Source organism: Rutidosis leptorrhynchoides, chromosome 6 (assembly GCF_046630445.1).
Source record: "Rutidosis leptorrhynchoides isolate AG116_Rl617_1_P2 chromosome 6, CSIRO_AGI_Rlap_v1, whole genome shotgun sequence".
NCBI classification, from domain to species: domain Eukaryota; kingdom Viridiplantae; phylum Streptophyta; class Magnoliopsida; order Asterales; family Asteraceae; genus Rutidosis; species Rutidosis leptorrhynchoides.
Genome location: NC_092338.1, coordinates 40,238,833 through 40,253,736, shown reverse-complemented (window position 1 = coordinate 40,253,736; position 14,904 = coordinate 40,238,833).

The window sequence follows — 14,904 nt, the reverse complement described above, 5'->3', positions numbered from 1 at the left end:
GGTGTTTTAGTATGGTTTTTATGGCTAGATCTTCTTGGTTATTTGCTGGATTGTTATGGAGTTTAGAGAGTAAGAAAGAGTGTGTGTTTTTGATAAGAAAATGGTAGTAAAAATGAATCAAAATGCTCTTGTATATATACTACAAAAAAAGGTGTTCCATGATGTATATGGACAAAAATTTCAAGTGATCATTTTATGTATCTAGTCCTAATTGCTTCCAAATTCAATTACCTAGCCCTAATGGCATGAACATTGGCTGGTTAGGTGGTGATTTTGATGTGTATTTACTATTAGTAAATACGTATAAAAGCTAGGTATGATACGAGTATAAATACTCTAGGTATACGTATAGAAATTTTGTGAAAAATGGAATGAGGATTCAAATATAGCTATCTTTTGTGAATACACTTATATGGTTTTATGTATTTAAGTCTTTAAAAGTGATTAAATACATTACTTATACGATATATGTATAAACATTATATGTCTTAAGTATTTATGTCAAATAACGTTACGTATAGTTATTGTTTTGAAAACTTAAGTTAGTAGTTTCAAAATATACTTATAACTTGTTGTTATTAATACAAAATGAGATATTAAAACATTTATTAATCATGTTAAATATGTATATATACCTATATATACACAAACGTATAAATATCATATATTGTATAGTTCGTGATATCATCGGTCAAACTAGACGGTCAAACGTTGTGTAAAACTCTTTTCGGAAATATAAATCTTAACAATTTGGATTGCTTATCATGTTGGCAAGGTTTAATTTATGTAAATATTAATCTTACAAGTATAGAATGATCGAAAAAGTGCGGGTCGTTACATTACCTCCCCGTTAAATAAATTTCGTCCCGAAATTTTAAAATTGTACCTATTTTGCGTCATCGAGAAACAAGTGTGGATACTTTTGCTTCATCTGATCCTCTCGTTCCCAAGTAAACTCGGGACCTCTTCTAGCATTCCAACGAACCTTAACAATCGGTATATTGCTCTGTTTGAGCTGTTTAACTTCACGGTCCATGATTTCGATTGGTTCTTCGACGAATTGTAGTTTCTCGTCGACATGGATTTCTTCAAGAGGAATGGTGAGGTCTTCCTTTGCAAGACACTTCTTAAGGTTTGAGACGTGAAAGGTATTATGTACTCTGGCGAGTTGTTGCGGTAACTCGAGTCGATAAGCTACCGGTCCAATGCGTTCGATGATCTTGAACGGGCCTACATATCTTGGGTTCAGTTTACCTCTTTTACCGAAACGTATTACACCTTTCCAAGGTGACACCTTTAGCATAACCATGTCACCGATCTGAAACTCTAATGGTTTCCTTCGGACATCGGCGTAGCTCTTTTGGCGACTACGGGCTGTTTTCAATCTCTCCTTGATGTGTACTATCTTTTCAGTAGTTTCATGTATGATTTCGGGACCAGTTAAATGTCGATCTCCTACTTCATTCCAACAGATAGGAGATCTACACTTCCTTCCATACAATGCTTCGAATGGCGCAGCTCTAATGCTCGCATGATAACTATTATTATACGAGAATTCTGCTAACGGTAGATATTTATCCCATCCGTTTCCAAAATCGATCACACATGCCCTGAGCATGTCTTCGAGAGTCTGAATCGTTCTCTCACTCTGTCCATCGGTTTGTGGATGATATGCGGTACTCATATCCAACCGAGTTCCTAGTGCCTCCTGTAGTGATTGCCAAAACTTTGAGGTAAATCTACTATCACGATCGGATATAATGGAAATAGGTATTCCATGCCTTGAAACAACTTCCTTTATATACAATCGTAATAGTTTCTCCATTCTATCCGTTTCCTTTATAGGCAAGAAATGTGCAGACTTGGTGAGACGATCAACAATCACCCAAATGGTGTCGTATCCCCAGGCAGTCTTTGGTAACTTCGTGATGAAATCCATGGTAATACCATCCCATTTCCATTCTGGGATTTCTGGTTGTTGAAGTAACCCTGACGGCTTTTGGTGTTCTGCTTTGACTTTGGAACAAGTTAAACACTCCCCAACATATGTTGCTACGTCTGTCTTTAAATTAGGCCACCAATAATGCGTCTTAAGATCTTGGTACATCTTTCCAACTCCAGGATGTATCGAATATCTTGTCTTATGTGCCTCGTTCAATATCAACTTCCTTAATCCACCCAACTTCGGTACCCAAATACGATTTGCAAAATATCGAATTCCATCTTCCCGCATAACGAGTTGCTTCTCATACTTCTTCATTATTTCATTTCCTATATTTTCTTTAGTAAGTGCTTCTCGTTGAACTTCTTTGATTTGTGAGTTGAGATTCATGCGAATTTTTATGTTCATCGCTCGTACTCGAATTGGTTCTCGTTCTTTTCTGCTTAAAGCATCAGCCACCACGTTTGCCTTCCCGGGATGATAACGAATTTCACAATCATAGTCGTTTATTAACTCGACCCACCTACGTTGCCTCATGTTCAATTGTTTCTGATCAAAAATATGTTGAAGGCTTTTATGATCAGTAAACACAGTGAATTTAACCCCATACAAGTAGTGTCTCCACATCTTCAATGCAAACACGACTGCTCCCAATTCTAGATCATGCGTCGTATAATTTCGCTCGTGAATCTTCAATTGTCGGGATGCGAATGCAATAACTTTCTTCCGTTGCATAAGAACACAACCAAAACCTTGTCGCGAAGCGTCACAATATATTTCAAAATCATCGTTCCCTTCTGGTAACGATAAAATAGGCGCCGTAGTTAACTTCTTCTTCAGTAATTGAAATGCGTTCTCCTGCTCCGAGGTCCATTCGTATTTCTTCCCTTTTTGTGTTAATGCTGTCAACGGCTTAGCTATTCGGGAAAAATCTTGAATAAACCTTCTATAATAACCGGCTAAACCCAAAAATTGGCGTATCTGTGTTGGTGTCTTAGGAGTCTCCCATTTTTCAATAGCTTCAGTTTTTGCTGGATCAACCTGAATTCCTTCGCTATTAACAACGTGGCCAAGAAATTGCACTTCTTTCAACCAAAAAGCACACTTAGAAAATTTAGCATATAGCTGTTCTTTTCTTAACAACTCCAATATCAACCTTAAATGCTCTTCATGCTCTTGCTCACTCTTGGAATAGATAAGAATATCATCAATGAAAACGATAACAAACTTATCTAAATACGGACTACAAACTCGATTCATGAGGTCCATGAATACAGCTGGCGCATTTGTCAATCCAAACGGCATGACCAAAAATTCGTAATGACCATAACGTGTCCGAAAAGCAGTTTTCGGAATGTCCTCTTCTTTGACGCGTAGTTGATGATAGCCCGATCTTAAGTCGATTTTTGAATAAATACATGATCCTTGCAATTGATCAAATAAGTCATCAATTCTCGGTAGTGGATACCGATTCTTGATAGTTAACTTATTTAATTCACGATAGTCTATACACATCCTAAAAGATCCATCTTTCTTCTTAACAAACAAAATTGGAGCTCCCCACGGTGAAGTACTCGGTCGTATGAATCCACGGTCCAGTAATTCTTTTAACTGACTTTGAAGTTCTTTTAACTCGGACGGTGCAAGTCTATATGGAGCACGAGCCACTGGTGCAGCTCCTGGTACTAAATCTATTTGAAATTCTACCGATCTAAATGGAGGTAATCCCGGCAATTCTTCCGGAAAAACTTCAGGAAAATCTCTTGCCACAGGCACGTCGTTGATGCACTTTTCTTTCTTTTCGACTTTATTAACATGTGCTAAAATAGCGTAACATCCCTTTTCTAAACACTTCTTGGCTTTCAAACAGCTAATGAGTTTTAGCTTTGAATTACCCTTCTCTCCATAAATCATCACCGGTATTTTATCCTTACCAGGAATACGAATTGCCTTCTTGGCACAAACAACTTCCGCTCCTATTTTGGACATCCAGTCCATGCCGACTATTACATCAAAACCTCCTAATTCTACGGGTATTAAGTCGATTTTAAACGTTTCTCCGGCTAGATTTATTTCACAATCACGACAAATTTTATCGGCTTTAATTAGTTTACCATTAGCTAACTCAATCAAGTACTTAGCATCTAGAGGTAATGATGAACAATTCAATTTAGTGTAAAAATTTATACACACGTAACTTCTATCGGCGCCAGTATCAAATAAGATAGATGCTGATAAGTTATTAATGGTAAACGTACCCGTAACAAGCTCCGGGTCTTCTCGTGCCTCTCTAGCATTAATAACAAACGCTCTTCCACGTGCAGGTCCGCCATTCTGATTCGGGCACTGGCTCTTATAGTGACCTTGTTTTCCACACCCAAAACAAGTAATGTTAGCCAAAGCAGTTCTATTTGCGTTGGTGGCAGGAGTCTTGTTACCATTTGCATTTGTAACGAGAGCCTTACAATCTTCAGCAAGATGTCCCTGTCTATTGCATTTAGTGCACAACACACTACAGTAACCAAAATGATGTTTGTGACAACGGTTGCATAAAGGACTTTGTCCTTTGTAACCAAAGCCTGAACCGCTACCCGCACCTTTCGTGGTTTCTTGTTTCTTATAAGGTTGTTGTTGGTTACCTCGATCATAACCTCCATTCCACTTTTTCTTGTTCCCCAATACCTTCACCTCAGTATTGAATGCTTTCTTATCCAGAATGACCTGATCCATTAGCTCGTTTGCCATGGTTATAGCTTCATGAATTGTTTTAGGTTTCGATGCTGTAACATTTGCCTTGACCTTTTTGGGCAAACCACCTTTGTACATTTCAATCTTCCGTGCTTCGGTTGGAACCAATTCAGGACATAGTAAAACCAATTCCATGAATCGCTGATTGTAGTTGGTGATTTCAGTACCAACCACCTTCAAACTTCGTAACTCATCTTCTAACTTAATAACCTCATTCCTTGGACAATACTCGGTGATTATCATTGCTTTGAATTCTTCCCATGGAGTATCATAAGCTACATCTCCTCCTACCGCCTTCACATAATTCTTCCACCATGTGAGTGCACTATCTTGTAAAGTGCACGATGCAAACTTGGTCATGTCTTTTTCATCACAACCGCTGATTTTGAACACCGTCTCCATCTTTTCTATCCATCGGGTTAAACCGATAGGTCCTTCCGTTCCACTGAATGATGAAGGTTTGCAAGCTTGAAACGTCTTGTAGGAGCATCCTACACGAGGATTTGGATTAACTGCAGTAGCTCTTGCAGCTTCGACCCATAGCATTCTATCGTTGACTCGCTGGTTGATGAAGTTCTCGACTTCTTGTTCCGTCATTCGGTTCAATCGCGCCATTTCCTAATGAAAGAAAATAATTATTCACATGGATTATTATAGATGTAGTGTGTATTTATAGTACATTATAGCTTGTTAATAATATGAACCAGGTATTATTATAAAAGCCTTTTCTTCTTATTAGCGTTTTATAATTATATCTAGGGTAGTACCTACCCGTTAATGTTCATACTTAATAGCTTAGTACAGAACCAATTACTACAATCTAAATAATACTTAACCATGGAAAATTATTGCATTTCATACTTCGCTATTTTACATATGCTTATCTTACATCGAACATTAAACAAACCACACTAATAATATTATACAAAACATTATTTGATTCCATGGTTTAATTTGGCAGCGCATCGTTTGGTCTATTTCCCAAAACATTTATGTCCAGGGAATCCCCCAACGCGAATCCTAGCTGTCTCCCTACGTTTTGGCTGAGGAGCCGAAGAACTAGATGCGGGGATAGCACTAATAGGAATAGCGGGAATAGGGGTGGTAGTGTTGAGTGGAATTGGTGCTACGTCATTCTCACTAAGTTCGGGATTTGAATTTTCTAATTCATTCGCTTTTCGTTTCTTTCCTTGATCGAATTTTTCTTTCGTAATTTCTAGTATTTCTTCCTCAGGTTCACTTTCTTCTTCGGGTTCACTTTCCGATATTTCTATAGTTGGTTCATCCGGAAATTGTGAGTCTTCCCCAAAAATACCACTTTCGTCATCGGATATGTTAATGACTGAAACACAATCTGAAGGTTCTGATTCGGAGTCGCTGAATGTGATAATAAGTTTCGAGCCCGACATCTATCACACAACAACTAACCCATTAGTACTACATAATATTTACATATAAATTTTAACCAACAGTGATAAGCAATGGTTTTTTTTTTTTTTTAAAATCAGACCCGGTCAAAGTCCAGACTTTACTAATGTATCCTAACGACTTCTCGATTAGACACACTAATGCAAACCTGGTTCGCTAAGACCAACGCTCTGATACCACATGTCATAACCCGTCCTTAACCATAAGAACGTGTTAGATAACGTATGATTTCATTGCGAGGTATTGACCTCTATATGCGACATTTTTAAAAGAAACTGCATATATTATACATTACAAACCACAACCGTTATTTTTGTTACAAGCTTTAGACAATAAAAAGATGATTATCGTTTAGCGATAATCTTCGACTTACAAACTTTACAAATGATAATAACAACACGGTTTCTAGCATATTTTACAGTACAACATCTCGGATATGCAGTTTTATTTTTGACACAAACATGCGTACGCAAGATCCTGCTTAGATCCAACATAATGCAGCGGAAGCTTTAGTAATCTCCTGAGAATAGACATGTTTTAAAAGGTCAACATAAAGTTGGTGAGATATAGGTTTAGTACCGGCAGCAATATATATATAGACCACAAGATTTCGTATATAAACAGTTTAATAAAAGTATTCTAAGTGGTTGAGCACTCGGTAACCATACTTAACATTTTCACGTCGCATATTCCCTTTAATATGAAATCTTACTACACCGTACCAAGTGTAGTCACAAAACGAAGTACTGTGCAACCGTTGAATACTGGTCGTCCAGTCCGGTTGGGGTTGTCAGGCCCGATAGATCTATCAACAGGATTCGCGTTTACAATACCGCTGTAAATATTAGTTACCAAGCTACAGGGAAGTATGCCAGTGGTACAACTCAACGTAGAACATATTTTTCAGTTACTTGTGTCCATATCGTAAAACATAAAATACATGTATTCTCATCCCGAAATATTTAGAGTTAAAAGTGGGACTATATACTCACTCTTGTCTTGATGATATAAATAATTTGACTCGGTCTTCCGGTTGATATCACGAACCTATCCATATATAATATATCAATATGTTTTCATTTTTAAACAAACGTTATAAATATATACTTGTTATACTTTTAATACTTTGAATATTTCCTTAGTCCGAAGTTAGCAGTCCGATGTTAGTAATTCAATTTTAATGGTTCATTTTTAGATGTTTAATATACCCGCAATGAAATAAATAAAACCCCCAACGAAATCAATAAAACCCCATCGTATATGTGTTGGTCGAGATTAATCTTGACCCATGGTACCGGTGTTGTCAAATGACGTGTTGCGTACAATCATGGGATCTTATGATTAATCTTCTCGTGTTGTTTACGGGTGATCCTGAACCATATAAAATTGAATTGTAAGTACATATATATAAAATATCATGTTATCTTAGAAGTATGTGATTTTATGTAAATTTTTCCAATGAATCCCGAAGTCATTTAAGTCTTGGATAACCAATTTTGTTTCGGTCATAGTTTCTTCGTTACAAGTCCGTTTTCGTTGATTCAACTTGCCATCTCCTTGGATCGAGTCCCTCTTTAAGACTATGAACTGTAAATACCTTAGTTTGTATTCAAAATCACACGGCATAGGTCAAACTTTAGTGAAACTTATGAAGTTAATCATTTTTCCATCATGTAAACAACCTCAAATGATTATTTTTCTAAAAATACTTATACTTTGAGTTAAATCATGAAATTTTTATGTGTTATCATATTCATAGTAAAAATCATTTTTCTAAAAAATAAATCTCCAATTCAAAGTTTAAGATGGTTTTTAATTATCCAACCCAAAACAGCCCCCGGTTGCACTCCGACGTCGTAAATTCAGTTTTTAAGGTGTTCTTTGAAAAACCAAGTTATACCTTGTTAAGTTAGCATATAATTAAGATATGTTACAGGTCTTGAAGTATTTTAAAAGTTAAGTTAGAAGGATCTATTTAGTTTGCGAACAAGTTTGAAAACATTCAAACTATGTTCTTGTTGTTAAACTTGTATACCACAAAATATGATAGCTATATATATATGAATCGAATAAGGTTATGAACATAGATTCTACCTCAAGTTCCTTGGATGAAGTTGCTGTAAAAGAGAAGTAAGAAGCTAGAATCAAAAGGGTGATAGAAGTGGATGAAAGATTGAAAGTAAGTTGGTGTTCTTGGAAGGTTTTCTTGAAGTGTTGTTGTAAGAGTTTTCTTATGGTGTTTTAGTATGGTTTTTATGGCTAGATCTTCTTGGTTATTTGCTGGATTGTTATGGAGTTTAGAGAGTAAGAAAGAGTGTGTGTTTTTGATAAGAAAATGGCAGTAAAAATGAATCAAAATGCTCTTGTATATATACTACAAAAAAAGGTGTTCCATGATGTATATGGACAAAAATTTCAAGTGATCATTTTATGTATCTAGTCCTAATTGCTTCCAAATTCAATTACCTAGCCCTAATGGCATGAACATTGGCTGGTTAGGTGGTGATTTTGATGTGTATTTACTATTAGTAAATACGTATAAAAGCTAGGTATGATACGAGTATAAATACTCTAGGTATACGTATAGAAATTTTGTGAAAAATGGAATGAGGATTCAAATATAGCTATCTTTTGTGAATACACTTATATGGTTTTATGTATTTAAGTCTTTAAAAGTGATTAAATACATTACTTATACGATATATGTATAAACATTATATGTCTTAAGTATTTATGTCAAATAACGTTACGTATAGTTATTGTTTTGAAAACTTAAGTTAGTAGTTTCAAAATATACTTATAACTTGTTGTTATTAATACAAAATGAGATATTAAAACATTTATTAATCATGTTAAATATGTATATATACCTATATATACACAAACGTATAAATATCATATATTGTATAGTTCGTGATATCATCGGTCAAACTAGACGGTCAAACGTTGTGTAAAACTCTTTTCGGAAATATAAATCTTAACAATTTGGATTGCTTATCATGTTGGCAAGGTTTAATTTATGTAAATATTAATCTTACAAGTATAGAATGATCGAAAAAGTGCGGGTCGTTACACTGGTAATTGGTGAGTGGGTCTATCTCCGGATAGAGTTTAAGTAGCATATCATGCTACTGTGGTTGACTCTTTTACCATGCATAGTGTAGAAATTGCCATGTTAGAATAATATAGTATGTCTGATGTTGTATGTGAATTATGTGTACACTGTGTGAATGGCACCAGTCGGGCCTAGGGAGACTGGGGACTCGAGACCGTGCCTAGGAGAGGTTAGAGTCCGTATGAGGTCAACCGTGCCTTGGGGAGGTTGGGTCCATAGGCTACTGATTGTAGAGTATAGTGTGAATGATGCATCCCCTGCATCTGGATAACTGTACTGTGAATTGAGTAGCAGGGACTATCGGTAGACTCAAGTCCGATCAGCTAGGAGTCGTGTACTCGTACAAGCCGCCGATCCTCGTATTGTCTTATTGTATGCTAGTTGGTAGTTAGCATGTGTTGTTGTTAGTATATAGCTTGTGTGTGACTTAAGCTATATCTGTTAGATAGATTCCATTCACTTAGCGGTGCGCTAATCCCTCACATATTCTCCCCTTGCAGGTTTAGATACTGCTAGTCGGGATGGGTGCGGTTGCAGAAGGCGTGTTTGACAACCCTACTCTGATGTGGACTTTTGTTTAAATTATGTTTTGCAATAACGTAACACCGATGTGTAAACTTAAACTTAATTACTCAGATTAACGTAATGACGCGACTTATAGTGTGTTTGTTAATAAAGTCTTCCGCTGTGTTTTAAAAAAAAAAAAATTTTCCCGGTGTTACAAGTTGGTATCAGAGCATGGTTTGGCAGCAAATACGTGCGCGTATTTTGTTCCCAAACCCTGAGGCAAGTCAAACATGTCTGTGGGAGTGGGGGCTAAGTGAAAATAGGATATACGTGTGTTAGTTGTGATTGAACTAACTGTTATCCACTAAGCTTTTGTGTGAGCTGTTTTGTAGCACAGGTATGGCTGATAGAAACGCAACTGGCCCATCTAACCCCGGAACATTCAGAGCACCAGAAGAAGGTGTTGAGTCAGATGATGATCAGAGTAGTTACATCCTTCAGTTAGAAAGCAAGCTAAAAGAGGCCGAGGACAAAATTAATGAGCTTGAATTGGCGAGGCATTCTGGAAATGATGATACACCACCTGGATTCCCAACCGCGCAATCCCAAACGATACCTAATGTGCCCCAGAACCAGTTTCAGAATCAAATACCTAACCAATATTATATGCCACCACAAAACACCTTTACTTACCAAAATCCCATGATGATGAATCCATACCAAATGCAAATGTTCCATCAACCTTACATGCAACCACCCAAAAGATGTAAGTATAAGAACTTCCGTGATTGCAAACCCTCCGAGTTCTCTGGAAGTACTGATCCGACTGTAACTCTCAATTGGTTGCGAGAAATTGAAAGGGTATTTGAATCGTGTCAGTGTGAACCCGAGCTGAAGGTAACATATGCTAGTAGACTGTTGAAGGGTAGGGCTATGATTTGGTGGGATTCTTTGATTTCTAGTATACCAAAAGAGCAAGTGAGTATGATCACATGGGAGCAGTTTCATGGGAAGGTGTGTGAACAATATTGTAATCCATTTGATATGAACCGAATCAAGACTGAGTTTCTTGAAATGAAGATGACACCTCAAATGACAATCGATGAGGTAGTAGAGAAGTTTATGGATAAATTGAGGTTTGTACAACAATGGGTGCCAGACAAAGCGTCTCGTATCCAGCATTTTGTTAATATCATTCTGCCTGAGTACATAACTTTTGTTAGAATAGCTACATCATTGTCTCAAGCTGTTGTGATGTCTAAGATGGTAGAAAGTGATGTTCAGGCTGCCAGAAACAGAATGTTTGGTAATGTGCTACAACAAGGTGGACAAGTATCTGGTCAATCAGGATCTAAATTTAAGAAGTCTAGTGGGTTTAAATCGAAGGGTAAAAGTGGTCAGAGTAGTACTGGATCTGGATCAGGTAAAGGGAATTGGTGTCACACGTGTCGATCTTCTCACAGTGGTCAGTGTTCAGAGGCTACAAGAAGATGCTTAAAGTGTGGTGTTATTGGGCATGAGTCTTCAGCATGCCCGTATCCGAATAGTGTGTGTTGGAGTTGTCACAAACCAGGGCATCGTGCAATTAGTTGTCCGTCGAAGAGTGGTAGTTTCGGGGCAGGGTCAGGGGCGCGTTCAGCATCAGCTGGAGGGTCAACTGCCTCGAGTGGGCAGAAGAGGAAGAACCCTCCAACAGCAGAGGCTAGAGCTTTTCAGATGTCGGTGGAAAATGCTGTGGCAACCGACGAAGTAATCACCGGTATGTTTCTAATCAACTCAATACCTGCTCGCGTATTGTTTGATTGTGGTGCCAATGGGTGTTTTATGTCCCTAGATTTCTGTGCTAAGTTGAATTTACCAGCTACTGTGTTACCCAAGCCGGTTAGTGTAGAAGTAGCTGATGGTAAGACCACACCCGTCACAACCTATGTGACTGGGGTTTGTATAGAGATCGAAGGGAAGTCTTTCCCGGTGACTTGTTTAGTGTTACCTATTCCTAGCTTTGATGTAGTACTAGGAATGGATTGGTTGAGCTCGCTTAGGGCTAATATTAAGTGTGATAGGAAAATGATTACCTTTCGTTCGACCGATGGAACCCGTGTAGTGGCCCGAGGGGAGCGGGGAGGGTATAATTTTCTGTTGATAACCATGATGAAAGCGAAAAAGTCGATGGCAAAGGGTTGTGAATCATTTCTTGCATATGTGATTGATGCGAAGAAAGAAAAGAAAACAATGGCCGATATTCCGATAGTATCAGAATTTCCCGAAGTGTTCCCAGATGAGTTACCAGGTCTGCCGCCGGTAAGGGAAGTTGAATATAAGATTGAATTGGTTCCTGGAACAACTCCAGTTGCAAAAGCTCCATACCGATTAGCGCCGTCTGAAATCCGTGAAATGATGTCACAGATTCAAGAACTATTAGATCGTGGGTTTATTCGACCGAGTTCTTCACCGTGGGGTGCTCCGGTATTGTTTGTTAAAAAGAAAGATGGGTCAATGCGTATGTGTATTGATTATCGTGAATTGAACAAAAGAACAGTGAAGAATAAGTATCCGTTACCTCGAATAGACGATTTGTTCGATCAGTTACAGGGTGCTTCATTCTTTTCTAAGATAGACTTACGATCCGAATATCATCAGGTTCGTGTTGCTGAATCAGATATACCGAAAACAACGTTCAGAACAAGGTATGGTCATTATGAATTTCTTGTCATGCCGTTTGGGTTGACGAATGCGCCAGCAATCTTCATGGATCTAATGAATAGAGTGTGTCACCCGTTCTTAGATAAGTTTGTGATTGTGTTTATAGATGATATACTAGTGTATTCAAAGACTGAAAGTGAACATGCTGAACATCTGAGACAGGTTTTGAACATGTTGAAACGTGAACAACTATTTGCAAAATTTTCAAAGTGTGAATTTTAGTTACGTGAAGTGCAGTTTTTGGGTCATGTGATTTGTGCCGAAGGTATAAAAGTTGATCCGACAAAGATAGAAGCGGTAATGAATTGGAATTCTCCGAAGACTCCGACTGAGATTAAGAGTTTTCTGGGATTAGCCGGTTATTATCGCAGATTTATCAAGGATTTCTCGAAAATAGCGGGTCCGTTGACTAAGTTGACTCGTAAAGATGTAGCCTTTCGATGGACTGATGAACAGGAAAAGGCTTTTCAGATTTTGAAACAGCTACTGTGTCAGGCACCAGTGTTAGCTTTACCAGAAGGTTCAGACAACTTCGTGGTATACTGTGATGCATCATATGCTGGGTTGGGTTGTGTATTAATGCAAAGAGATAAAGTAATCGCCTACGCCTCGCGACAGTTGAAAGTTCATGAGAAGAATTATCCAGTGCATGATCTTGAAATGGCTGCAGTAGTGTTTGCTTTGAAACTGTGGAGACACTATTTGTATGGAACCCATTGTGTTATATGTACAGATCACAAGAGTTTGCAGTATATCTTCTCACAGAAAGAATTGAATATGCGTCAGAGACGATGGCAAGAGTTGATCAAAGATTACGATTGTGAAATTAAATACCATCCGGGTAAGGCAAATGTGGTTGCAGATGCGCTAAGTCATAAAAAGTCAAGTGAAAATGTGAAATTTCTTCATTTGAATATAACTTCAGATTTGATTAACAGCTTAAGAACCATTCAGGCCTGTGCTTTAGAGGACGAACATATTAAATCTGAACAAATGACCAAACGAAAAGTGGACTTAATTGATGACTCACTTGGACTAAAGACCTTAAACAATCGTGTTTGGGTGCCTAAGCTTGGAGATTTGAGGGATTTAATCATGACGGAAGCTCACAAATCCAGATTGACAGTACATCCGGGTAGTAATAAGATGTATCATGATTTGAAAACAGTGTATTGGTGGCCAACAATGAAATCAGATATATCTCGTTATGTCGAAAAGTGTCATATTTGTGCTCAAGTAAAGGCAGAACATCAGAAACCTTATGGTTCGTTACGTCAGTTACAGATTCCAGAGTGGAAATGGGAACATATAACGATGGATTTTGTGACCAAATTACCTCGAACTCAGAAAAGACATGATATGATTTGGGTAATAGTGGATCGTCTAACTAAAAGTGCTCATTTTCTTGCTACTCGTGAGACAGCTTCGTTAAGTGAGTTAGCCGAATTGTATGTGAAAGAAATAGTTAGTCGTCATGGTGTGCCGTTATCGATCGTTTCAGACAGAGATTCCAGATTTGTGTCAAATTTTTGGAATAGTCTTCAACAGAATCTGGGTACACGTGTGAATTTAAGTACAGCTTATCATCCTCAGACAGACGGACAGAGTGAAAGAACGATACAGACTTTGGAGGATATGTTAAGGGCTTGTGTGTTAGAATACGGTGGTTCGTGGGATACACATTTGCCGTTGGTCGAATTCGCGTATAATAATTCATATCATTCGAGTATAGGGATGCCGCCCTATGAAATGTTATACGGTCGTCGTTGCAGAACTCCGACTTGTTGGTTAGAAGCCGGGGAGAAACAGTTTGCAGGTCCCGAAATTGTTCAAATGACAGCCGAAAAAGTTGCAATTGCGAGAGAAAAGTTAAAAGCCGCTAGAGATAGGCAGAAAATGTATGCTGATCCGCGTAGACGTCCGGTAACCTTTAATGTGGGTGAACGAGTGTATCTGAAAGTTTCGCCGTGGAAAGGGGTTATCAGATTCGGTAAACGTGGTAAGTTAGCACCGAGATTTATTGGTCCGTTTCCGATTAGTGAAGTGTTGAATGATCAGACTGTGGTGTTAGATCTTCCGCCAGAGTTAGCTGGTATTCATAATACATTCAACGTGTGTTATCTTCGTAAGTGTAAAGTCGACGATGAAACACAACTTCTTCCTTTAGAAGATTTAAGAGTCGATTTGAATAAGAAATTGGTGGAAGAGCCGGTCCGTGTAGTTGACCGAAAGGTGACTAAGTTGAGAAATAAAGAGATACCGATGGTGTTGATCGAGTGGAAACACAGTTTAGGTTCGAATCTTACGTGGGAGACAGAAGAGTTGATGAAGGCCCGTTACCCTCATTTGTTTGACCAAGACCAGATTCCGAGGACGGAATCTTCTTAAGGGGGGTGGATTTGTAACAGACTGAAACCCGGGCTAGTTGTAAGTTGTCTATCTTGCCCTTAGGGTTATGCTT